Below are 26,123 nucleotides of genomic sequence, written 5' to 3'. Positions count from 1 at the left end.
GCTGTGTGGCAGTACACGCTAATTAAGACAAATGTAATTACTCAGGCTGCAACTCATACTTAACGAATTGGAACCAAAACGTGGCAAACATGAGGAGGAAGGGAAAGGCAGGCTGAGCGCCTCGCACCTGCCCCGCTCAGGCACCTGGGGTGCAGCCGGAGCTCTGTCTGGGGGAGAAAGGGGTTTTTTTTGGAGAACAGGACTCGGTGGTGCCCTTCCGCCTGGTGTGAATGTCGGGAGGAAATGTTGGATGTAACACAAAGAATTGAAACAACAGAAATCTGCGCCGTGAGGAAAGCCAGTGCCAAACGGTGCTCCCAAGGGAGGTAATGTCCCTTCCCTCTTAATTTCTTAATAAATCCATTTTGATTAATGCTGTTACAGAGGGAATACTATTATTACAAATAAATTGCTGATGGCAGAGCTGCCGAATTAATAACACTGGGTACCACTTAACTAATTAGCGGGTGTTTTCAGCAAGACCATTATCCAGACGCATTAAACCATCGCCTTGCATTGCGCTGCCTTCCAGGCTGCCTCTGCTGCGAGGAGATGAGATGAGATGAGATGAGAAACGTTCTCTTTCTGCCCCAAAGCCACCTCGCCTTGTCCTTGTCGTTCAGCTGAGCTGCCTGGTCGTTGGTGGCACCTCAGCAGCAGGGCAGCGTTGTTCCAACACCCGTTTCTGGTTGTTTTTCCCACTTCCAATTAGCAGGAGGCTTCCCTAGCTGGGGCGGGGGGTGCTGGTTGGCATTGGTGTGCTGGGAAATCCTGACAGCAGCTGCAATGTGAGGGCATGGGAGTGGTGAGGGCTTAATGAGCCTTCAGACAGCAGCTGGAGGAGCATCACAAGAGATGCAGGAGCACCCACAAACGTCAGTGCTGCGCTGGTGACCAGCACCCTGGGGACCTTTTCCTCGCCTTGGGAAGTGCCTCTCCTCCTCTGGCCAGGGAGCAGTGGGCAGCCTCGGGGCACTCAGCACGCTCCACGTCTAACTGAAGTCAAGACCAGTGGGGGTGAGGCCACGGGCAGGGCCTCCCCAGGTCGGTGCCACCATCACAGGGGTGGCTGTGTCCCCGTCTGCCATGGTCAGGCAGGCAGCTGTGCCTACTTCTTCCTTCTCCTCCTCCTCCTCCTCCTCTTCCTTCTCCTCTTCCTTGCTCAGCCCCATGGCTGCTGCTGGAGGGCTCCCTGCAGTGGTTTCCCATTAAGGCCTACTTAAAATTCAGATGCAAATAAATATTTAATTTCCTTAATTAAATCTATTTGCTCGTTAGAGCTGAATAATGAGCTTTGAAGAACAGAAGTAATGGCTTGTGCTCGGCCATGTCGGAGGGGACTGTGCCTGTGGGTTTGGGGAACCGGAGCTCAGCACCCCTTGCACCTCCAGCCAGCAAAAGTCACCCCAGTGGCTGCTTAACGTGGCCCCACAGCAGCTCCTGGCTTTGCAATGGGTGAGGGCAATGGTTTGCTCCCAGCAGCTCCAAAGCTGCACGGATGGCCCAAAGCAATGGCCAGAGGGGGGTTGTAGTTTGCTGGCTGGTTTTCTCAGTGCCTGGGCTCACTGAAGATGCTGTGGCAAGGCAGGGGATTAGATCAGCTCTGTGCTCTTCTGAGCAGGCTGAAGGACTGTGGGGTGAAAGCAGAGGTGCTCAGGCTCCGACACGTCACTGCTCCTCCCTCTGCTACTCTCCCATCTGCTCCCGGTGTCTCCCCTGCAGTGCCCTGTCTTTGGAAGATTTTAATCTATTTTTATTTAAATTAATAATAATTTGCCCATTAAAATGCTGCAGATCAATGAGTTATTCTTAGTGAGGTGAAGAGCCTGGCATGTTCAGCTTTGGAGAATTTATTACCTCGTGCATTTGTACCTCTGGCGGCACACTTGTTAGATGCTGCACGCGACATGATTTATATAATCACTGCCACTTGTAGCGATACAGCCTAGAATAATGAAAGAGCAATTGTGTAAATCATTTATTAATTATTACTGAAGGATTTATGCAGGTAAGGGGCACCTTCATGTGAATTGTTGGTGGTTTTTTGCCAGCATTTACTGCGCTGACAAAAAAAAATTGACTAACGCAGCCGGCTCACAGGATAAGCTCCTACAGGTGTGGCCAAGCCAGCCCCCCACAGCCCCTCCGGCTCTCCCCAGATAAGAGATGTCCCTGGGTCCCTCTCTGCCTTGCTGGGGTTTGGGCATGCAGCCCCCAGTCTGACCAGAGCACATCTATGCTTATAATGAACAGGTTTCCTAATTAATCCTCATTTCCAGCCGCAGCCAGGATGAGCTCCATGACGAGCACAATGCCGTTTGCTGCAGATGAACTGTGCTTTGGTGGGAATTCAATTACACAATTTTTCCTCGCTGAACATAATGCATTTTGACGATACAGTGGTTTCAGTGCTAATGAGATGCATTTTAACTGCTGTGAAGACTGTATTTCTCCCTGCACTTAGTACACAGGATCCACATTAATTACAGTTTCAGTGGAGAAAAAACCCCCAGAGTTACTACCTACGTTTTCCTCCCAGTAATAGCAGTTTCCTTGCCTTGCCAGGAATGTTATGGATTCACTTTTAAGCTGCATTTTATACCAAGCAACTTGATCATGATAGCAGGGAGAAAACAATTCTGCTGTGCTTCGACAGCTCGCTCTCCATCATAAAGGGGTCATTTATGGCAGGGAGATGAATCAGATGCATTCGAGTCGGAAGATGCTTGGGATAAAAGCATGTGCAGTTGTTTTAGGAGGCTGTTGTAAGGCAGCGGGGGCTCAGTGCCGAGTTAAAGCAGCGGCTGATGGGCTCAGCCAAGGGTGTCCATGCCCTGGGATGGGCCTCGTGACCAGCACAGCCCCGCAGCAAAGTCATGGCTTTTATCCCAGGGACAAAGCTTGTTTGCTCTTTGATTTATTTTTGAACATGGAGTTGCTCTAAGTGGGGGGCATGGGAGATTTCCAACCTTTTTCTCTCCGGCCCTTTCCCTTGCTCTGCTCTGGGCCAGGCTAAAAGAGGAGCAGTTGCCAGCTGTGTGAGCACGTGCTCAGCGAGCAGTCGGCAGCCAAAAGCAGCGTGGAGATGCTTAATAAAAGATTGATCCAAGGCGCTGCAGCATGACACGAGTCACTCTGTGACCTTCGTGTAGCGCCGAGGCCTCATCCGTTAACAGACGTAAGTCATTTTGTAGCTTTCTATAATGCATGATGAAAAAAAAAATGGAAACAATTATTTCTGCTAATCATCCATGAATTTATTTAAGGATTTATATATCAATATTTATATCTGGAAGAGCCCAAGCCAGAGCTCCACAGCTGGGCAGTGACTGGCACCAGGGCAAATGATGAACAACCAGGGCGTTAAACTAGCAGAGGGTTGGATGGAAGGAGGAAATCCTTTCCTCTGAGGGCGGCGAGGCCCTGCCCAGGCTTCCCCAGGAGCTGGGGGTGCCCCATCCCTGGGGGTGCCCAAGGCCAGGCTGGGGGGGGCTGGGGGCAGCCTGGGCTGGGGGCAGGGGGTGGCCCTGGGTGGGCTTTGAGGTCCCTTCCCACCCAAACCATTCTTGATTCTGTGTTTGGGGGTGGGTAAAAGTGTGCTTCCATATACCAAATCTTTCTTATTCATTTCCCTGAGGAACATCTCATCCTACTTTTTTCTTCTTCTTTTTTTTTTTTTTTTTTTTTAAATTTTATTTTTTTACTTTTTTTTGCATTAGTGGTTAAAACCCAAGCTGGAGCCCACAGCCCTGTTGCACCCATATTGCAGGCTCCCTGTCTGCTGACTGCAGCAAGGGTTTTTTTAAAGGGGAACAGATCTTCCAGAGTCCTCAGCACCTCCAGTGTGCTGGAAGCCCTTGGAGATGTGACACCAGACCTTATGAGTCCTTTTGGAGCCCCAGGGCCATGCTTCAGGCAGCGATGCCCTGGTACCTGGAGGTGGAGATTGCACCTGAGGCAGGTGTGTGGTGTCCTCTGCAGTGGCGATAGCTGGAAAGGTGACGATTTTGAGAGCCATGAGACACACACAAGGCATCCCAGGGCCCTAGGAGCCTGAAATTTGGGGATGGGGACGAGCTCCAGGTGCTGGCCATGGCCCAGGCACAGCGCACTAGATGGAGCTGCAGGACTGCTGCTGCCTCCAGCCCAGATCAGGGAGGTGTCCAGACACCAGGAGGTGACAGGAGTGACCTGCATGGGGACAGCAGGGGCCACCCACCCTGCTGGTCCCAGCAAAGCCCCTCTGACACCTTAACCTGACCTCGTTTGATGCCTGCTCTCTCGTCTGGCTCCCGGCAAAAGAAACTCTCCGAAACGGCCCTGAGCTGAGGACACCATTTGGCAGGTGCCATAAGGCAGATCCTTTTGCTCACTTTAGCAAAACTCAGTGGAGGGCGTGAGGACATTTGACTCATCTGGGTCTGTCTGGCCTCTGAGCTGTCTTTAAAAACAAACAAACCAACACAAAACAGAGAAACAACTCCCTAACGGGGTCAGGTAGTTCAAATTTGTATATTTCTGGCCTGGCAGGAATCTGTGAGGGTTTCATGGCAACCAACAGGAGGCACTGGACCAGTAATTAAGGAGACGGGGATGAAAACAAATCAGGTGAGTGGTTTTGGTGGAGCTTTTCATCTCTTCTGAAGTCCTTGGGTGCTCAGACAGGCATGCTCACTGGAAAGATATATATATATTTTTTTCCTTCAGGTTCGTTTATAACAAAAAAAAATTGGGGAAAATTGGGGAAAATGAGCGAGGCTCTGGCTGGTTCTTCTAGCTTGTGTGTCTGAGCCCACGTGTCACCGTGCTGAGCTCACCCTGTGCTTGTGTGGCCTTCTGTTGTATCTCAGCCCAGGCTCTGCTCCCAGGCAAGGCTCTGTGTCATAAATTCCCAACTATCTTCTATTTTTTGGGGGGTGAAACTTTGATAGTTTTGTGCCCGTAGTTGTGAACTATGGAAATCTCTCCTGGGATTGTGTCAGCTGAGGAACCCTTTACTGGAGGCAATGTCCTGGCCAAGGCAGGAGGAAGAGGAAGATGCTCCTTGGAGTGGAGATGGCACTGGCGATGCCCCCACTGTCTGGGCTCTCTGTGGGTGCTGGGGAGCAGAAGCCAGCAGGGTTTTTAGGCTGGAGAAATGCCTGGTTGCCTGTGGCTGGGCTGTGAGCTTGGCTGAGGTCCTGTGGTGCAAATCCTGCCCCAGTGTGGATGCAGAGCAGTGTCTCACCTGCGGAGACTTCTGCTTTTTGGTGGCTATTGAGCGGGGGAGAGGACCTGAAGGTCCATGAGGTCAAGCCCATCCCTGTGTCCTAAGTCATCCCGGACTGCTCTATTCCCTTCCACCCTTTTCTTCCTTCAAATGTAGGTCTACTTCAGGGCCTTTGTTGCAAAGAAACGGTAGCCATCTGTTCAGCCTGTGTGAACTTCTATTTTAATTTTCATTTTCACATCCTCTGCAATAACCATCTCTTTTGGGAAGAGAGAATACCTTGCAAACGCCATATGTCCAGAGTTGTTCTCATTGTAGTTCCCCAAAAGGACTTGAAAATCTCATAAGCAACCTGGCTTATCCTGAGTATCAACCTGGTCTCATTCACCAAAGGGGGATGAATAGTTTGCATCTATTTCAGAGAGGCGGCTGTGGTTTTGATATTTCTGTGAGATGAATTGAACCGTGACAAGTTTTGTGGTTCACCAGCTCCAGAGGTTTGGCCATAGAAATTTTTCCTCTTCTGCTGCTCGAAAGCAGATGGCAATTTATTCAGTAGTCATGTTGGAATAATGTGTGTTTCTGTGCCTTTCTATATGCATGGTCAACGGGGAGCAGTCCATCTTCATGTAATTTTAGGTATCTTAGAGGATCCAAATGCAAAACCCTGCACTTGGGGATTTTGTATAGATTTGTGGCCCTCTTTGGAGGAGCTGGGGTCATAAAGTAGTGACTGGAATTCAGGGGGACATAAATATCATATTTTCATCTGTGGCAGCTATAACCTTGCTTGAATATTGTTCATGTTATTGAGAGGGAATATGGAGCCATTTGGCTTATTTCATCAACCTGAAAGCTGCAAGACAGGACGGAGGAAGGAGCTCCGATAATCGTATAAACTGTGGAAAAGATCTGAAAAGGCAGCTGTACGTCCTCTGACAAGAAAAAAAATAAAAATAAAAAATGTTACTTTCAGGCCTTTCTAACAGGTTATTTATGGAGGAATGGGTATTCCAGCATTCTCTGGAGCAGGGCTGGTGGGAAGAGCCATCTTTTTGCCTTCATCAGAAAGCATCACACAATATTTTACTGACCTTTAGCTGGGATAAGCAGGAAGCCTGGCTAAAGCAGCAGGGAGTGATGGTGTCCAAGGACAGAAGACTAACAGGGCTGTGTGGGATGTGTTAATGCTGGAGTGGAGATCTGGAGAGTCCTGGCTGTGCTGCGAAGTGACAAAGTGCCTGGACCTTGGAGGGACATTCTGGGGCTACAGGCCCAGGCTCATCCTCTAAGCATGGCCATATGAGACATTACTGTCCAGTTCTGGGGCTGTCTTGTGAAGGTCCCACAAAAGTGAAGGTCCCGTTTCCCACTGTCCAAAGTAACCACGGAGATGGTAGGCACAAGGTAGGTCTAGAACAGGTGCCGTACTGATCCACCTTCCTCCACTTCAAGGTCAGCCATCCTTTTTGGGCTTTTAGGGAGTCAAATCATAGTTATGAATAATTTATTTTACAAACTTTTCAACCGTCAACAAAGTGATTTGTGAACAAATGTTTTCATTACTTGGCTGGCTATAGAGATGGATGAATAATATCCATCAAATAAATTATTCATCTTTTTCTCTCCTTGCCATCATCAGACAAATTCTTTGTAATTTATATTTGTTCATTATTCATCTGGCTATAAGAAACAGACACATTAGAGGTGGGTTAAGGGTTGAATCTGTTTTATTGAAACCAGTGACAAAGTTCTTGCTGATACTGGAGACTGCACCAACACGGACCTCATCTCATGTAGTCCAGGTGCCCTCCAAGCAGCGATACTGATGGGGATTAGTGGTTATTATGTCAGCTTTTTCATTATCTTACATAACCCAGAGGTCGGGGCCAAGGTCCTCCCTTCCCATCTCCCACCTCGTTGCCCCTTCCTGCTGTATTTGCCCTGATGAAGCCACGCCAGCAGGCTGGCCCAGGGGGCACCACAGCGTGGCAAGGGAGGTTTGTACTTGCTGTTGTGTCTTCCCAGAGCAGGATGCTGCTGGCTCAGGTGGCTTTTGAGTGGGAAATGAGCCCATTTAAACTTCTAGCTCCTGGAGCTGGTGGGACTCCATGAGAAAGGGGCCACCAAAGCTGGGGCATCAGGCCTGAAGGGGTCAGGAGTGGCAAACTCTGCAGGAGTAGACTGGTAGCTTCACTTTTGGCTCCAACATCTTTTAAAGCAGGTCTGAGATTAACAGGGGAAAGACTTGTCTGACTGAAGGCTTGGTGTTTGACACCAACTTGCTTGGGGCTTTGTGGTTTCCTAGCAGAACCCTGTTCAAAATACACAAGCAGGGATGCAGGAAGGCTTTCCAGAGATACGAGAGGAGGGAGGGGGAAGGGACTTCATTTGGCTTCCCTACAAAGAGATATGAAGAAAAACCACACGGAAGCTGTCTGAATGGACAGACACAGGACATATTTGCTGCTCCTGCTCAGAAGTGACCTTTCTCTTGTTCACCTGATTTACAAACGTTATGTTGTTCCATAGCCTGGTGACTGAACCAGTTTCAAGTTTCAAACTTCTGCTTTTTTTTGCTTTATTCCAGTTCTGAAAAATGTATCTGTGGTTATTTTCTCTTTAAACTGCTGGGAAAAGTGTTTTTCAATTGCTGTCCCATAACTCAAAAAAATGACAAGACAAAATGTTCTTCAAACCCTTTCACTCTCAAAAAAAGTTCAGGCAGACAGGCAAAAGTAGAAAGTTTCTCCTTTAAACAGTGAATAGCTGGGAAAATATGCAAAAAGCAGAGGTAAAAATGGTGCTATTTTGTAACCTTAACTGGAGGGTGCTGTGCCAGGCACCCCTCCTAATAGCAGGCTGATCTACACAGCGTGCTTGCAGACAGCCTGGGAACACAAGAAAAGCTTTGCTTTTCATTCACGGCTTCCAAGGTGGCACTCAGATGAATGATCAAACAGCTCTCGGTGTCAGGATTCAGCTGGAGAGAAGAAATGGAAACTGAAGAAAAACCCATAACAGAGCGGTGCCAGCGAGCATGTTCTCCGCAGGCACGGGGAGGCGAGTGGCTGGGGGAACACCTCGCTTCGTGCTCCCAGGGCTGGGCTCCAGCCCGCAGCCCAGCCACCTCCAACAGAGATCATGACTGGCACTTCATGGAGCTGTGTCTAACCTGGTCCCATGAGAACAGCCGAGGAAAAGCTGCAGAGCCAAGGGGCAGTTTCCCAAAGCGATGCTGCTGCTGTCACACCCGGGGGATGAGCCCCGTGCTCTGCCCCATGGAAACAAGGCTGCAGGAGGGAGCGGAGGGGACAGTGCTGGAAGGATGGCCAGACCTTTGCCTGGTGCTGGCTTTGCTCCTGAGCTGTCCTGCTCAGCCGGACCTGGTCAGAGAGGACACACGGAGCTGCCCCCTGGTGAGCCTACAGCTCCCATTCCTGCCGGGCGCCCCCATGGGCTTGGTGGTTGTGTCACGGGCAGGGTGCACACTCAGTGTGTGCACACTCAGCTGCTGAAATCTGTGTGTGAGCTGAGGAAAGCAAATATGGCAGTGAGCAGGGGGCCTTCATGCCTAAACAACATCTTGGAGTTTGATTTGTGGAATCATTTTAATTTTTCCTTTTTCCACCTTCCTGCCAGCTCTCTGGTCCAGGGGATGCATCCATCTTCATGAGCCCTTTTGAGCTCAGAAATGTATTTCAGCAGGAATCGTTTGTCTTGTGCACCTGCATGGGATAGAAGGGGAAAACAGAGGGGCTGTGGTCTACAGGGGAGTGCTGGAGGGGGTGTTTTCCTCTTGCTTTCTATTTGCCTTTGACTTGGCACCTGAGGCACCTGCTGCTCTCCTGGGTGTGCAGGAGCCCTCATCCAATCCAGGAGCTGATGTTTGAAGGAGCAGTGCTGTAGAGGCTGTGAGTTTTTGCTCAAAATGAAGCCTACTCCAGTCTCCTTTTCAAAGATCAATGGGTTCTGGGAGCAATCATGGGGAACAAGGGTGTCCCAAACCTCAACTGGGAAGCTTGCCTGTTTCTCAGGATTCCTCAGGCTGGCTTTTCTGATGTGCTTGGGGAAACTGTTTTTTGATTCTTGCTTCTCCTCCCTCTAGTAACAGCAAGGAAAGATCCTTGCAACCAACTTTTCCATTTGCTGTTCTACGTAGAGGTCATAGATGTGGAGCAAGGGGCATGAGCCTGACACGTACTGAGCAGCAGGAGCTAGAGCAGACCTGGGGACGAGTGGCTGGGCAGCGGCCAGTGCCAGTGCTTGCTTGCACAGGGGCTGAGCCTGCTCCCGTGCAGGAGTGTGGGGACAGCTTTGCTGTGGATTTTATCTTCCTGTGGGTACCTGGGCATCTCTCTGGAGAAAAACAGATGGCTAAGTGCAAGGTGCAAATGCACACATTTTGGGAAAGGTGGGGCAACTTAAACAGCTTGCCTGTATTAAGCTGCACTGGGAGCCTTCCCACACGGTGCAGCATGTTTCAGTGCTGGAGCCATGGTCTCCTGCTGATGGGTGGTAATTAGCAGCTCCTGGGAGGAGTGGAGGGCACTCCTTCCTGAACGAGCTCAGATGTGATCCATACATGCCCATCTGTTCAAACCCTTAATTAATGTGCTGCATATGAGTACTTGAAAAACCTTAGAAGTTACCCCAAAGTGGCTCGTGGTCCTGTTTGGACAGGACTACAGAGCTTAGGCACTGTTAGATATGTTTTGAAAGATTCAGTGAGCGAAATATTTCCAGAGTTATCTGGACAACACGGAATGTGACAAACAGGCTTGGTTTTCATGGCTTTATTATCGTGTTTTGCCTTTTCTCTTACCATTCCCTGTTGTTTTTTCTTCCCCCATGTCCTACCTTCATCTGTGCATCTTCTAGAGATGAAGAGGGAACAAATGCTCTTTTTTTGAGCTTTAATAGAAGTAACCTGATCTGGCTGAGCATGTGGCTCCATGGTCATCTGTATCAATTCACCAGAAGGGTCAGTTAATGGGGGAAAAAAATGACAAAATGAGAGCAGGGGCTGCATCAGCCTCTGAAGAGCCTGTTTGCACTGACCTTGCTTTGCACCTTCCCATTTCTGTTCCTTCTGGGCACCACATGCCAGGGCTGTGGGAAGGCAGACGGCCTCTCCCAGGCTCCCAGAGAAGACTCGGCTGCAAAGAAGGAGAGAAAACCAGCAGCGACCTGCTTGGAGGCACAGGGCGAGGAGCGAGCAGAAGGGTGCCTGCAGGATGGTGGCAGAGCACAGGGTGCGGTGGGGAGCAAGCAGAGGGGAGCAGGGGGGAGCGGCGGTGGGGACCGGCTCCCTGCAGCCCTGCTCCTCGCTGGGGCTGGGCCCACACACAGGAGGTGAGGATGGTGATGGCTCTGGTGCCAGTGGGGAGCTGTGCAAGGAGCTCTCGGAGCACTTCTCCTCACTCCACGTGGAAGATCATAATCTATCAGTGCCATGGTGATCCCACCAGCTCAATTTAATAATCCCTTCTAAGGCCCCCTTTGCTGCTGATCCTCTGCTAGGGCAGAATCTTTCTGTTTTCAGGGCCTGTTTCTTCTGGTTTTGTTTTTCCGTGGATGTTGCAGCAGTAAAAAGCCACCCTCTTGGGTGTGAAAGTGCTTGAAAGTCAGAAATGCCGATGCTGTGTGTGTTTGTTAAAGCATTTTATCTAATCGCTCTCTTCCTTTGCTGCTGCTGCAGTCCCCTCTGCCCCTCTGTAATCACCTAAAAAGCTGCTCCCGACAGCCCCGAAGAGCAAACAAGAATTAATCGAGCTGTGCACGGCTCCTTATGTGCAGATGGAGCCTGGTGCTCCCTGCTCACCCTGATCGTCCTGAGTGTCATGGGAAGGAGTGGTGGACTCGGCTCCCCACTGGCAGCCCTCTGAAGTCGATGCATCTCATCAGAGCTGATTTTTTTGGATGTTTGGCCAAGGCAACAGGAAGAAGCAGCCACCCACAGAGGGCAGCTGATGTAATTTGCAGATTGGAATCTAAAGATAGCTGGCTGGCTCCTGGGGGATGCCTCCATAGCCTCTAGAAGCCCAGGGATACTCGGTGAGCTTGGACACCAAGTGGAAATTGGCATCATCCAGTTTTATGTCTCTTCTGCATTTTGTCTCACTGGGTTTCTAAATCTGAGAAAAAGCCTGTTTTCAGATTTCTTATCTGAGATGGTTGTGAATGCTTGTCACTCAAAAGTGCATATATTTCAAAATAAAACCTTCCAAGAGGAGTCCAGGGAACTAGCTTGGACAGGGACATCTGAGTGGTAATATCTGAATTTGGACAAATGTTTCTTCCCCAGCGTTAACTCAGCCTCCACCAGGCAGCTGCAGGCAAGCTACATGCACCTATCCAACGCAGACATAACTTCTCTGCTCTTTCTAGCCCCCAAACACGATGTGAAATGCTATTTTAAAATGTTTTACTCTGTAAAACAACATATTGCACTGCTCTCCATTCACTTTCATTTTTATTTAACTTTCTTCACTGAAATGGGCTCAATGATCTCAGGAAATAATTGGTGAGCTTGTTAGACTAATGGGATTTTTATTTCCAAGGCTATAGATCAAACAAGTATGCCTGAAAATTCATTATACATGCAGTGTGCACTAAATAATTATTCCTGCCCATGAAAGTGCTGGAGGAGAGACTATGACAAGGTATAGCTTTAAAAAAAAGCTGCTTGATTTATCATTTATAAAGCAAAGTTCATATTGGGTGTGATAGTTAAATATTCAGCAAATAATCAGTCACTTGATTAGCCCAGGTGCAGGAGGAAAGCCCTCCAAGGGTGGTGCCCTCTCTTATTTGACTTTATTTTCAATCTGGGCCTGAACAAAGCTCTTCTCCCTGGGCTCACTTTCTTGTAGTCATCCTTGCATTTATTTCTACCACCCCCACACACCTTTTTCTGGGTGAATTTTGCCTTCAGTGTATTTGAAAATTGCAACTTGTTTTCACAGCTTTATCTGCGAACTGAGAAGTCCTGAGGATATTTTTTGTGTCTGTGTCAGATGGAGTTCTCCACTCTGCTACTCTTCTATCAGGTACTTAGTATGTGCCATTTGTAGAGGTGGTTAAAGAGGCTTGAGATTCATTAACACCTTCCATAGAAACACTTTTTTTTTTTTAATTTAAAAAATAAGGTACCATTTTGTGGAAGAAATAATAGATGTCTGGAATATGACAGGAGAGTGAGAAATAAATGAAGAAAGGTGAAGGAAAATCAAAAAGGATCAAAATTCTGAGCTGTTAAATCCTTCAAATGAAAATGCTTGATAAATATTGGAAAAACTTGAAAACAAATCCCCAGCATAATTTAAGAATAAGAAGGGGAAAAAAGGTAATTCTCTCCCTCTTTCTTTTTTTTTTTTTTTTTTTTTCCAGATATTGAGCTCTATCTGAAGTAGCACCGTTGAAGTTTTTGTTTGTTTGTTTGTTTGTTTCTTTGTTTCTTTGTTTTTCCCCAGCCTGTTTTGTTCACCAGGTATTTGCCCTCGGGGTCCTCATTCCTGTGGCTGGCTGGGCTGACCCTGAGCAGGCAGAAGGAGGACCAGGAGGAGCCCCTCATCAGAGGCTGCTCCAGATACCGTTTTTTTTTTGGCAAGTGCCATTCCTGACCCTGCAGTGTGCTGAGGTTGCACAGAGCACAAGGTAAGGAGTTGAATTTAGGTTTTCCAAGCTGAGGGTCTGAGTTAAACACTAATCAGATATGAAATCCATGCTCTTGAGAGCTGTGCTCTTGCCAGTGGCCACCTGGACACAGCCCATGCCCAGCGTGGATGCTCTGCTCGAAGCAGGAGGAGCTGTGGCTGGTTCTGCCCATGGTGAGGCGAGCCTTCATTGCACTCTGGTGGAACATCTTCTGGCTGACTCGTGATCAAGCCAAAGTCACCGTGAACGTCACGGCCTAGGATGAATCCTCTTGGTGATTAATCCAGCGTTGGGGACGAACTGCAGTTCATCAATCTTGTTAACCATGGGTGTGCTGAGCGAGGGGAAGGCAGTGGGTTTGATGGATCGCTCATCATGCTACGGAGTAAGTGGATAACTAATAGGTAAGCAGCACAGTTTTGGCCGGAGTGTGCCTGCTGGATGGGGGGAGTGGATGCATCCATCTGCTCAGGAATGCTCCCAGTGCCTCGTGATGTAGGTCTTCGGGCACACGCTGCTACCAAATGGTTGCAACTGCTTGTGAATAGCTTGCTGGGCAGATCACCCTAGGCAGTTCTTCAGAAGACCACAGCAGTACCTCTTAGAAATCCTCCCTCTAGAGCACAGTTTTTGACAAGATGCACATGGTTACTCTGCATACATATGAGAAACAAGCAATCAAGCATGCTAACAACCAGCATCATTAATTACCGTGCGTTTCCCTCAGTTGCTTCTGACCTCTGGTCGCAGCTGCTAAAATTGTTCACGTCACGCAACAATTGCATTCAGAGGCTCACAACATTCCCGTCCTTTCATTTGGTGTGTAAAAGGGGAATGACGATATGCAGCCCCACAGGCAAATTCTGAAGCTTGACTAATTATCTGCAAGTGACCATGAAATTCCCAGCTGCAACACGCTCTGCAAGTGTGAGGTGCTGCTTACATTGCTTTAAGACTGGTGTTGGTTTCATCCGTAGTGCTTCATGACGGAACCTGCTCTCCCTCCAAAGGTCCAATAGTGAAAAGCATTTAGATGCTGAATTTAAGCAGTGGAAGCCAAAAACGAAACCCAGAGCTGGAGCCCCTAATAAAGTTGGCCAGGAGGAAGGTTCCCTCTCCTGCTTCCATTTACTGGGCAAGTATTACAATGCAAAGTGCTCATAGAATTAAATATATATTTGAACTTGTCTTTTCGTGTACTTATGGGTGACAAATTAATTTAAATATTATTTATTCTGTGATTTTTCAATAATTCATTGGAGTATGTTCATACCAGTAATTAGAACATGCAAAGTAAGAAACAGAGCTCATATAAATTATTCCATAGCATTCATTATTTATTCGGCCATTTATAGCTTTGCAAAATTTACTGAGAAAATATGTACATTAATTAATACATACATTACAGTTTCATTAGTATTACTGCATTTTTTTTTTCAACAACAAAAGATACTTAGGATTTGGTGTGTGAACAGCTAGGAAGGTTTGGCTCATATCTTTTAAATAATTTAAATCTAACACTGAGTTCTCTGATTGGGATCCAGGAGGAGCCGCTTGTGGGCAGCCTTCTGCTGGCCTGCAAAAGCAATGGGAAAGATGTTTTATCAAAAGCTGCTGGGTTTCCTGAGACAATCTGAGAGACCAGATTTTGGCTGTGTTGTTCAACTACTGGTGTTTGAATTACTGTTGAACAAGAGAGAATCCAACATTTCAGGCCCTTTGCTTTAACTTCCTATAGCAGAAGGGTCTGTAGGGGAACTTGGGTGCAGTTGGCAGGGCAGTGCCATTGCACATCCTTGGCCAATGCATGCCCAGTGGCTGAGGCCCAGGCCAAGGCCCTGGAGAAGACAGACAGAGGGGTCCTGGGGGCTTTTCTGGCCCCTGCTCCCAGCCCCGCACACTTCACTCAAGGCTCCTGTGAAGTCATTCCACTTTGAACAGAGTGCGTCTGAAAAAAGCCATCTACATCAGCACTGATGCACAACTCAAACCATGGGGAATTTGTGCCAAGGGGATTAAAAAAATTAAAACAAAACATACATCCTTTTGTAGTTTGGAAGAGGGACATTTTTAATCAATACCATAAAACCTGCTCACCTTTTTTACATCATTAATGCGTCCACAGGATGATGCACCAGGAGATTTCCACATGAGCAAATTCCACTCAGTGTAAAAAGGCTGTAGATCCACCTTGTAATTTAGTGGTTCAGCTCACACATAAAAGCTGTTGTCTGGGGGTTTAATTATTAAGCAAAAGTGGAATTTCAGCTTTTGGAGAAAGGAGCTTCCTCCCTTTGCAGACTCCAGCTGAGGGCTTCCTCGCTGGGCAATACCGAAGAGGATTTTTCCACGTCTACTTAAGACAACAGCCTCTGAGGCGTGTGCCCCGTGGGAGCCTCACAGACAGCAGCGTATTCAGAGAACATTGTATCTTGGACAGAGACAATGAACTATTCATGTAATTAGTCTCGTGAACCCTGAGTGTGTGTTTTGGACTGTGAATTGCTAACAGAACTTGTGACAAAAGCTTGCTGTTCACTCCCATAGTTCCTGCTAGTCCAGAAGCCTGGCAGGTTCCTGGTCAGCGAGGTAATTTGGGTGGACATTGTCAACCTGCTCGGTGTTGTTGGCTCATTTTTCATGGTTCTCCCTGTTCTGCATGCCCACATGTGTCCCCTGCCACCCACTAGAACAGCCTGCTAAGGACACACCAACACTGGATATCCTGTCTGCAGCGTACCTTAATTATGTTTGATTACGTGCCCTTCCTGCTCCTGCTAATAAACTTGGAGTGCCTGGCTATGGGGTAGAAGTAAGGAATTGCTCCTCTCCATGGCTGTGACGGTGCTGTTTCCCTCTGCAGGGGCTCTGGCTTGCTGTGGTGTGTAATGGGAAGCAGCGATGCTGTGTGTGAAGACTCATCCGGGTTGGTCACTGATGAAGAAGACCTTGTGAGGACAAGGACTTTAACAGCTCACTCCATCTTTCCAAGCAAACCTGCTCCCACAAGCTGACGTGCTTTCATGGTTCTTGAATTAACACCCACAGATCACTTCAAGGTGTTTAGGGTCTGGCCATGCATGTGCTCGGTGAGTGGAGCCCATGAGGGGAGACTGAAGTTTTGGGGAGAAACCGATGGTCTGCTTCCAGGTGGGCCTGCAGCATGGAGGTCTTTGGAAGGCATCTGGGGGAGAGCCACGGGGCTCCAGGACACCTGGGCTGCCCGTGGTGGGACCCTCCTGCTTCTACCCTGTAGGGGGGCACAGGACAGAACCCTCGTAGCCTTCTTCAAATGCCTGTCTTTGGGTGTTTTAGGAAATTATAACTTAACATAACTAAAGCAGTGCTGAAATCTGTGTGTGTGTGTTTTCTTTGCAGCTCAGCTGCCAAGATGCAAAAAAAAATGAATTGGTTTGGATCAACAAAAAATACATTTCTTCTCACCACAGTGAAACACTGACCAATTTCCCATTTGACTCAACCATCTGTTCTGCAAGAGTCTGTCACTACACAGAGCCAAAGGTGAGGAGCAGAAGGCTGCCAGGCAGGAGCCCTCCTCTTCCCCTTCCCCCTCACTGCCCTCTGCCCAGGTAACTCGGACGTTAGGGTGCTTCGGGGGAAACCTGAGCTTGCTTCTGCCTCCTTTCCTTGCCCAGATGCTGGACGTGGGCATCCTCCTCCCATGGCAGGCTGTTATTTGTAAATGCTCCATGGGTGCAGCTGTTACTGGGTGTCTCATTTTGGAGTCCATGTCTCAGTTAGAAAACAGACTCCCTCTGTCTTCTGCATTCATGATGCCAGCATTGCAGGCATGCCTTCCAGAGGAGCCTCCTGCTTCTCATGGCAGATGGTGGAGGGGCTGGGAGTCCTCTCAAGGAAATGGGGAGGAGCAAGGGGGGGGACACACACAACAGAGTCTGTTTTGCCAGTGTCCTTAGTGCAAAACTTTAGCCAACATTGTTCTGTGTTTTTGGAAGTTCATGTCCAGATCTGAGGCTGTTTTTTGAGAAATGTGGATTTAGTTCTTTGTGGAGGAGCATTTATTTTTCACAGTAGAGGGACTCTCTGGAGTATCGTGCTTGAGACAGAGCTTAAAAAATACGGTGCCTTGTCTTTTGAAAATGTTCTGAGGAACTGCTGCATGGTTTCAGATGAGGGCCACAATTATACTCTGGAGGTTGTCATGGGGAAGGATGCTGCTCAGTCTTTCTCTTTTCTTTTTACCAGAGTTGGCATGAAAATGGATTATTCTAAGCCGTCTCCCTGTCTTGCTGTCCTGTTTGTCAGGTTCCTGCAGTCACATTCCCTGCTTTTTTCATTTTCCGTTTTCATAAACTGTGCTCCTTTTCCTTGGGTTCTGGTGATTAATTGTGATGACAAGTGGAAATATTCCAAAATAAATCTATCCTCATGGCCCTCTGCAAAGTCCACTGCGAGAGCTCTGCGCAGCCTCCCCAGTTCGGGGGGAGGTGGGGAAACACAAGATTTATGTCAGAGCAGCTTTCACGTGGCGCCCTGTAGTGCTGCGGTTCTTTGGGTAGGGGCTGTGTTTTCCCAGAAGGAGCAAATAATTTTCATTCAGCCCAGGAAACTAAAGGAAACCAGGAGGAATTCCTGCTTGTCGGGGGCTCCATGGATGTGCAGAGGCCAGCAGGAGCTCCATAGCTGGGCACTGACAGAGCAGAGGTGGGGTCAGAGCCAGAATTGCTCATGGTAATTCTTTTCAATGAGTTCCCCTCACTCGTGTTCTCCACTTTCCAAGTATTTTCAGTGCTTTTACAATGCAACACTTTTTTTTTTTTTTTTTCATGGAAATTTGCCTTTCCAGTGCTGAACCTGCCTCTCTGCCTGCATCCCAGCTCACTCTGTCTGATCCCAGAGGGGCAAGAAACCCAGCTGTGGACAAGAGCAAACTGCAGCCACCTCCATCTCCATCGGCTCGGTGTAGGAGGGAGGTTTGGCAGGGTGGGCTGTGGCAGTACTGAAGCACAGATAATGCCCCGGCAGCATTCTGGGGCTTTCAAGCAATTTTGGTTTTATCCCAGTGGAGTGAAAAATGAAAATTAACTCTAAGGACCACTTCTTCCTGCAGGGAGATACAGACGGGCAGATCCTGCTGCTGAGATGCCCTTCAGCCCCACTCCTGAAGTGCTGTGCCACTGAACTGGCTGGATTTTTGGCTCTCCGAGTAAAAGAAAGGAAATAAATCAAGAGAAAACAACAAAGAGGGATGAAGAGAGAGAGTCTCGATTTGAACTGATATGAAACCCAGGACTTGGTGTGCAGCCCAGTAAATACTGGAATGACATTACCTGAGCTTTAAAAAAAAAAAAAAAAGACTAATTGTTAAGCTTAATTTGTATCTGTAGTGGAACTGGGGAGCAGACACCATGGAAATATCATTATTTCTTTTAATCATTTTCTTTGGTAACAGAATCAGAAGGAAACAGCTTTGGAGAGATTCTTGTTATATTTTCTCTGCCTCCGTCTTTTCTTTCTGATTCCCTCCACTGTTCCCAGCTCTGTCAAGACTGTGACAAACTTAATTACCAGCAAACAGTAGGAAATCCAGATGACATATCGCTCCTTTTTTTTTTTTTTTTTTTTCTTTTGACTTCATAAAAGCTTTCTAGTCTTTAATCTAAAGTGAGTAAGGACAGGGGCCAGATGGTGCTGGTCTCCGAGAATGGCAGCATCTGAATCCTTGAGATCTTCTTCAGAGTCAGAAAGCCAAAGACGTGGGTAACTAAAACTTCCTGGGGCTGTGTGTTTCAGGGCTAGAGTTTCAGAAAACGTGGTTGTGGTCCTGGGCAACCTGCTCCAGGTGTCCCTGCCTGAGCAGGGCGGTGGGACCAGAGGTTCTCCAGAAGCGCCTCCCATCCTCAACCATTTTGCAATTCCAAGAGGGCCAGATTTGCAGAGCACCCCACTGCTGCCTGGGGGGTTGTCACTCTGCTGGTGAAAGAGGACTAATTGCACTAATTGCAGGAGCACTCACAGCAGCCACTGCAGAGCTCTGGGCTCTCTGTGTGTGGCTCTGGCCTCAGCCGTGCTGATGCTGGGTTGGCCATAAATCGCGAGCTGGGTGATGTGCTCTCAGTGAAAAGGGTTTTTGCCCCCAAGTGGTGCTTCTGGGGGTGTAGCACAACCCCAGGTCGTGTTTGGTGACTGGGTTTTGTATGATTAAAAAGAATTAAAAGAAAACTGCCATAAAATACTTTGAAAGAGCAATATAGAAAAGCTGCCTTTGAAAACCTCAAAGGTAAAAACCTCACTTTAAAATGCTCAAAGGCATTTTTTTTTGCTTCAAAATCGGGTCCAACTCAAAAGAGAAATGAGTGAAAGGGAAATGAAAAATGGAAAAGGGTTAATAAGGGACATGAAATGCCAAATGACCTGAAATGCAGACATTTTTCTGCAATCCCTAGGAACAGAAACTTTATTTTCTTCCTCTCAATGAATCCCAGGGGAGTGGGGATTCGGTGCCCTGCTGAGGTCCAGCAATCACAGACAGGCGTGGGTTTGTGAATCACGGCTTAGCAGGGTCCATCCAACCCCGTCTGCAGCACAGCAGGGTGCCTTTGCTCTCCCTTCCCATGCTCAAGACAACAATCATCCATGCGCAGAGGGCTGCCGCTCAGCAGCTTTGGCAGGGGCTCTGGCAGACTTGGGCAGAGGCCCAAGGTTTCCTGGTGGCCCCTCTGCTGTCCTGCTGTGAGCATCCCTCCTGAGCCAGGAGGGAGAGGGATCTGCCAAAATGCTGCTGCTCATTTTATTTTATTTTATTTTATTTTATTTTATTTTATTTTATTTTATTTTATTTTATTTTATTTATTCTATTCTATTTTATTCTATTTTATTTTATTCTATTTTATTCTATTTTATTTTATTTTATTTTATTTTATTTTATTTTATTTTATTTTATTTTATTTTATTTTATTTATTTTATTTATTTTATTTTAATTTTCCAGGGGGGATTGGACACAAAAGAATTTAATTTCCAACCTCGAGGCAGCTTTCTCTTTCCCTCCCCTCTTCTCTAAGCTACTAATGAAGCAGAGCAGCTCGGATAGAGCCATTTCTCTGCTGTAAACCAGACCGCAGAGAAATCACTAAACATCTCATTTACCCGTCAGTCAAACAAAGCTGAGCGTGGTGCTAACTGCTGCCAGGATGCCCGTGCCTTTCCCAGAGGCGTGGATGATCCTGAGCAGCTCTCCAGATCTGGGGTCTTGCTGCAGGGGGGGCCAAGCTGGAGGCCCTTGGAGGAGGCAGCTGAGGGGAGGCAGGGATGGGGCAAGAAGCCGAGTGACCCCTGAGGGACATCTGGGGAAGGAGACGGGGGGACAGGGAGTCTTGGAAGTGTGCTGCAGCCTTGGAAGACCCAAGGACAGGAGCATTACCAGGAGTAGAGCAGCTCTGAGTCAGGGGGGTCCTTCCTTGGAGAAAAGGGCAGGAGGGAGACCGCGGTTCCCACTGCTCTGGGCTGCAGGAGGTGAGGGAGGGCTTGGTGGCTGCTGCACTTCACCGTCACTGTGAGCAGCCACACCAACCCCTCTCCAGGGGCACCTTCCCTGTGAGCTGTGAAGTTTGGTGCCTTGCACAGGTCATCGCCACCTGCTCATCTCACCACGTGGCAGTGCAGAAGCTGGAAGCATAAATGACTTGCAATGATTGCAAAGTTTATTTCTTAGGAGTGAAACCAGCTGGTGGTGTCTGGCTACTTGCTGGTGGTACAAAGGAGGCAGCTGCAGGCAGACAAGTGGTTGTCTTCAATGGGAGGTGGCAGGATACAAAAAGCTGCCAAAGCTGGCAGGGCTGCTAACCTGCAGGCAGGCTTTAAACCTCGGGCACTGGCCATGCACGTGCCTCTGGGCTGAGTTTCAAAGGGAATTTCTGGAAACACCTCCAGGGAAAAGGTACATACTTTTGTGCATGTGCATGTGTTAAATTTTACTATTTTGGACAGAAATTTTTACTCCAGCCACGGGGTAAAACAGCAGCACTGGGAGTCCAAATGCTGTGGGTGTCTGAAGAGTCCATGAGCGCTGGGGTGAAGGTGCTGGGGTCGCTGTACGGCTGCTTTTCAGAGTCCAGACCAATCCTTCAGGCTGAGGTGAGCCAGCTGCAGCCTGGGTTGTGGGAAGCTGTGCTCCTGCTTCTGCAGAATCAGGGAACCCCCCCACACTCTGCCCTCCTGCCACCCCACTGACTTATTCCAGACACCCTCTGACCTCCCCAGCCTGGTTTTGCATCTCCATTATTTTGCACAGCTTTGTCCAAAAAAAAAAAAAAAAAAAAAAAAAAAGACCCACAAAACTACCCTAGAATTTTCTTCCTTTTGCCAATGAAGACAAACCTAATGTTGCTCTCAAATTAGCACCAGTGAATTAAGAGTGCTACGTGTTTGTGTTTCCATGTTCCTTACAGACGAAGGCAGCAGCAGAGACCGCCTACTTGCTAAGGGTGGTGTTGGCTGTGGGGATCTTGCATTTTGGGGTGGTGGGGTGGGCTGATGAATGTGTGTGTCCCAGTAAGGCAGCACGTGCTTTCCTCCCCACAGCGTGACACAGCCTGGAGAGTAATGTGGTTTTCCTGCATTGCATGGTCATTTCGGGGGGCTGCTTCCACAGCAGCCACAAAGAGAGGGAGCGGGGTGAGCCCTGCTGGTGGGAGACACGTCCTTGCTTGCTGCTGCTGCTGGTGATAAAGCTCCTGTGGGATGAGCTGCACAGCTTGGGGATGGACTGGAAATGATAACCAGGGCCCCAAAGGTCTTTAATCACGGGAGTGCCAAGCAGCTGAGGGGTCCCTGCAGGTCTCTGCAGGTCTCCGAGCTGCTCACAGCTCCCGTTATCTCACCTGGTGTGCGGGGAGAGGAGCCACCGGCAGCCTCAGCACTCGGTGGCGTTTGTGGCTAAGTGGCTTGTTTTCCTGCCTGCAGAGCGGCTTCAGATTAATGATGTTTTCTGCAAAATGTACGCCATTTCCCCCCGTTTTGAACCCGCTCCTTGCCAGGAGAGCGCTCTCGTAAATGAAGCGCTCCACCTCTGTGCTGGGTGGCTGTGCGAGCTCCCAGCCAGCACATAGCTGTGTCCCTGTCATTATTTTAATCATACAGCCTGGGCAGCCCACTGGCGTTCGGGACATGCTGAGATCTGCCCCGCAGACACCTCCTTCCCTGTGCTCCCTCTGATGGAGACGGACAGCGGTGGGGCCGAGCTGTGCGGCTCTCTGCAGGTGCTTGCAAGCACTCAGCTGTGCCACGAGACAGCCTGCCCATTCAAGGGCTTTGCAAACATGAACCAGGCACTGCAGGATGCATAAAAAACCCAAACTCTGAACGACTGCACTCCCTCCTGCAATATTTTCCCCAAACTGACTATCTCCAGAGCCCCAGCCTTGCAGAGCAGCCCTTGCCTTTGTGACTTACGGGCCAGCTTCTTTCACCTCCAGCAAATCTGTTTTCTGCCAGAGTTTGTTTTTCTGGGCACTGCTGCAGCTCAGAGCATGGCTAGGGCCTCGTGCCAGCTGTGTTTCAGTAAATCATTACACGTAGCAGGATGAGGCAAAGAGCTAGGACAAGAAGACCATGGCCAATTTTGGCTTTGGGCTGTTGATCTCAGAACCCTCTCAAAGCATTAAAAATCTCTTTGGCTGAAATCTTGGACTCCTGTAAGATGAAGAGGCAGCCCAAGGGTGAACACTTAGCAGGACTTAGCAAGTGTCTCACTGCCCATTGCTTTGGGCACCAGAACAACTGGAGAAATAAATGGCAGAGATGTTTGGCACGGCTGGGGCACGTGCCACACTTCCAGACATCTTAAAACAAAACAAAACAACACATTTTGTTACTTATAATTAATGAAACGAGGCAGTAGATGTGCAAAAGAAGAAAACAAATCGAAAAGTCTCTCCTAAGCAAACAAGTTACATCTCACAATTTTATTTTATTTTATTATTATTTTTTTTTAATCTCACCAGACTCCACTCTGGCTGGCTATGAATTTATCCTGCTCCCTCTCTGTCTGGTCCTGCCTGTTCACGGCACAGCCTTAGGCCAAACCTGGCCTTCAGCAGCCCAGGGGACAGCCTTTCCTGCTCCTTTAACCTTTAAACGGGGTCTGTGTGTCAGGGAGCAGTCTCACATCACAAGCAGGAGCCGGGTGGGTACTTTGGGAACCATTTTTTCCTTGAGGTGTGGGGCATTGATTTGCAGAATGAGCCAAAGGCGTGCTGGCCTTTCAGTTGTGTTTTCTGCAGAGTCAGGCATTATTTTTTTGTTCACTGAGGCTGATGGTAAACTTTCCTTGTATTTTGAGACATCAGAGAAAATGAGGCTGAAGAGTCCAGCTCCGTGATCCGGGGCACGAGTGTCTGTGCGATATTGTAGCTGACAGAAAACTTTTATCCTGTGCTTCTAGGTCTCGCTGGTGGAGACTGCACCTCCCTTCATGCTTCATTTTCCCACTGTCGGTGTTTTCTTCTACCACTCGCCTTGTGTGGTGGCCTAGGGGGAGAGGAGATGCTCCCAGCACTGCCAGCAGCAACTGCAGGAGATGGAGCAGCACCTGGCCCTGAAAGGGGACATCAGGCAGGGCAAGGGGACATCGTCATGCACAACCCTGACCTCAGGAAAGGTCAGGCTGGGCTTGCCAAGGTGTTTGCAAGTGGCATCTTTTGGTGGGTATCCCTGCCTTATAGGCACCTGCAATTTTCTCCTTTGTTCTGCCCCCAAGAGTGGAGTTATAAGGTTCTTAAACCATGCTCATAAATGAAAGAGTAAGAAATGGACCTGGGCTGTGCCTGATCAATAGCAAGCATTACCTGGTAGCAGTGGTTCTTGGAAACATAGAGAGACCTCACGATGTTCCTGCTCTTTGGGGAACAGTTTCTCCGTGGATAGTTTGGTTTTCTTGCACAGGAAACATATTGCTTTTAAAAGGTCATATTGCTGCTCCATTTTACTGGGAGACCCTGGAGGTTTCCCCCTTCCTACAGCCCAGGTTTGAATCATTTAAAATGAGCAGCTCTTGAGCCAGGGAGGCCCTGGGGAGATGGTGGCGAGGGCTGGCTTTGCTAATGCCTTCCAAGGGAAAGTGCAGTATTTTGAGGGGAAAACAAATAATATAAAAAAAAAAAAAAAAGAAGGAAAAGAAAAGAGTTGCACAGCTTTTCTGGCTGTCATTAGTGTAAATGAGGACACACGTTTTGCTTTACTGCTCTGTAGGCAGCACATGCAAACTGTCCTGAACTCACCTCCTCCCTGGGCTGTTACCCTCATGGTCAGCTACCCCAAAACTCCCATGGGTGGGATGGGGTGGGGTGGGATGCAGTGGGGTGCTGACCCTAGCCCACAGCCTCGGCTTGGCTCGGAGCCATAAAGGCCCTGTCATTCAGCAGCAACTCCGGCTCTTGCTAATTTTATTTATCATGTCTCATGGCTTTATGTTTGCTGCTCAGCCTTTGCTGGACTGCAGGTGTTTGCAGCAGTTTCTCTTCTCGCTTTCGGTTGTGTGTATGGCCGTAACTCTCAGCTAGACTTCAACATTATAGATACAGCCTTGTGAATTAGGTATTATAGCAGAAATGGCTTACAAGAGCCCTGTGTGAATCCTTGGCTGCTCTCTCCACACCCAGCATAGCTGAAGCCCATCCGGGCTGTGCAGTGGCATCAAGAAGAGATACAGCAAAAACAAAGAGGGACACATGAAAAAGGACATAAGAAATTGAAGAAACAAGCAGAGCACAAGAAACATAAACAGCAGCAGCTGAGCACAATTCATTCCAGCCTTCCTCAGTAGCTGAATATGCTTTTCTAAACTGCTAGTTAATTTTTCACATCGCCGTTCAGTTACTGCGTTACTGAGATTGGATTTTCACCCTGGTGTATAGCAACAACTTCATTCCTGTGGAAATACAGAGGAGATCCATCTCCACCCAGACCTCAGCTCACCGTACATCACCTCCCACTGACAGCCAGAACCCGATGGAGGTTGCTTGTTCTCCTGGAGGAGATCTGCTTTCTGAAGCAGGTGTTAATTCATGTTCCCGTGCTGGCTTGATTGGATCCACAGCTTGCTGCTGTGCTGCTCTGGAAGTCACTAGTGTTTGTCAGATACATAATTTTTCCATTAAGAAGAAGCCACCAGGCTGTGCCACGGGCAGCACAGGAGGTGATCATCCACTCTTTGGGGTCACAGCTCTCACCCTTGGCAGGAGCAGATGCTGTATTGCCAGACTGGTTTTGTGGGGAGGGCTGAGCTCACAGCACGGCTCCTCTGTAAGCTGTGCACGGCCACGTTAGTTCAACTGTAAGAGGAAGAGGTGCTGAAGAATGAGGTTTTTGCACTTTCTCGGGCAGCTGAAGTCCTCTTGTCCAAAAACTTAGGCTGTACAGTGTCCAGCATCAGCTGTTCCAGAAGACAGCATAAAAAAATCCACAGTTGTGGGTTCTCAGAGTGATCCTTTCTGCTCTCAGCCCTAACCTTAAGGATAAGCTCCCTTCTCTAATTCTGTTTTACTGATTACACCAGGTACCACCTGGTACCAGCAGTTATACAGAACGCTAAGACCATTTTTCAGTGTGATATTCCTGGCCTCAGGCCTCCCTGGGGCACCAGGTTCCACATTTAATCACTGTATAGAAAAACAGTTTTTTTTCTGGTTTTGGACTCTATCACTGCCAAGCAGCACTGGAACCCCCTCACTCCCCCACTGGCAAATGGAGGAGGGCAGTTCCCAAGACACCTTCTTTGTGCTCATCACTTGTGCTTTTACAAACCTTGCTCCTTTACTTGGTTTTGATGACATTAAACGAACAATGGACTTTCCAGTGCCTTTGCTTCAAACTTTTCGGAGGTTATTTGATATGAGATTTGATGTTCTTGTCTTTCTTTTGACCTCTTGTCCTGAGGGTCCTCCCCAAAGATGCCATGGTGAGGTGACCCTCTTTGCTCACCCTGTTATTATCGTTGATACCCTGCAGCCTGCAATAACTCACTGCCTGGTGAGAAACACACACATTGAGAGAAAATTAACTGAGGCATCCCAAATATCACTGGGCTTGCCCCTGTCTCTGGATGGGAAGATGAGGAGGTGTTTCTTGGAGACACTTCCAGACTTGGTGCTGTCCCAAACACCTGGGGGAGCTGGCTGGGTCCCTGCGAGGTGCCCCCACGGGTGTCCCGAGCATCCCTCTCTTCCCACCCCGGAGCTTCACTGGAGAGCATTGGTCCTTGGCCATGATGAGCAG

The 26,123-nt window shown here is 48.4% G+C and overlaps 1 long non-coding RNA gene across 8 annotated transcripts; it reads left to right on the top strand.

The window, feature by feature from the left end:
• The first annotated feature begins 4,505 nt into the window (after positions 1 to 4,505).
• Positions 4,506 to 18,906, top strand: LOC106016970 (uncharacterized). 8 transcript variants are annotated; one of them, XR_011804513.1, is made up of 5 exons: positions 4,506 to 4,608; positions 12,178 to 12,261; positions 12,361 to 12,557; positions 12,685 to 14,003; positions 15,732 to 18,900. It is a non-coding gene; the product is annotated as an uncharacterized lncRNA (long non-coding RNA). The 8 variants fall into 8 exon arrangements; XR_011804511.1 differs by lacking the exon at positions 4,506 to 4,608 and adding an exon at positions 12,030 to 12,080; XR_011804517.1 differs by lacking the exon at positions 4,506 to 4,608 and having other exon boundaries at positions 12,090 to 12,261; positions 12,685 to 13,272; positions 13,846 to 14,003; positions 15,732 to 18,906.
• The last annotated feature ends 7,217 nt before the right edge of the window (positions 18,907 to 26,123 follow it).

Source organism: Anas platyrhynchos, chromosome 21 (assembly GCF_047663525.1).
Source record: "Anas platyrhynchos isolate ZD024472 breed Pekin duck chromosome 21, IASCAAS_PekinDuck_T2T, whole genome shotgun sequence".
NCBI classification, from domain to species: domain Eukaryota; kingdom Metazoa; phylum Chordata; class Aves; order Anseriformes; family Anatidae; genus Anas; species Anas platyrhynchos.
This window is presented reverse-complemented; position numbering and strand designations above follow the sequence as displayed.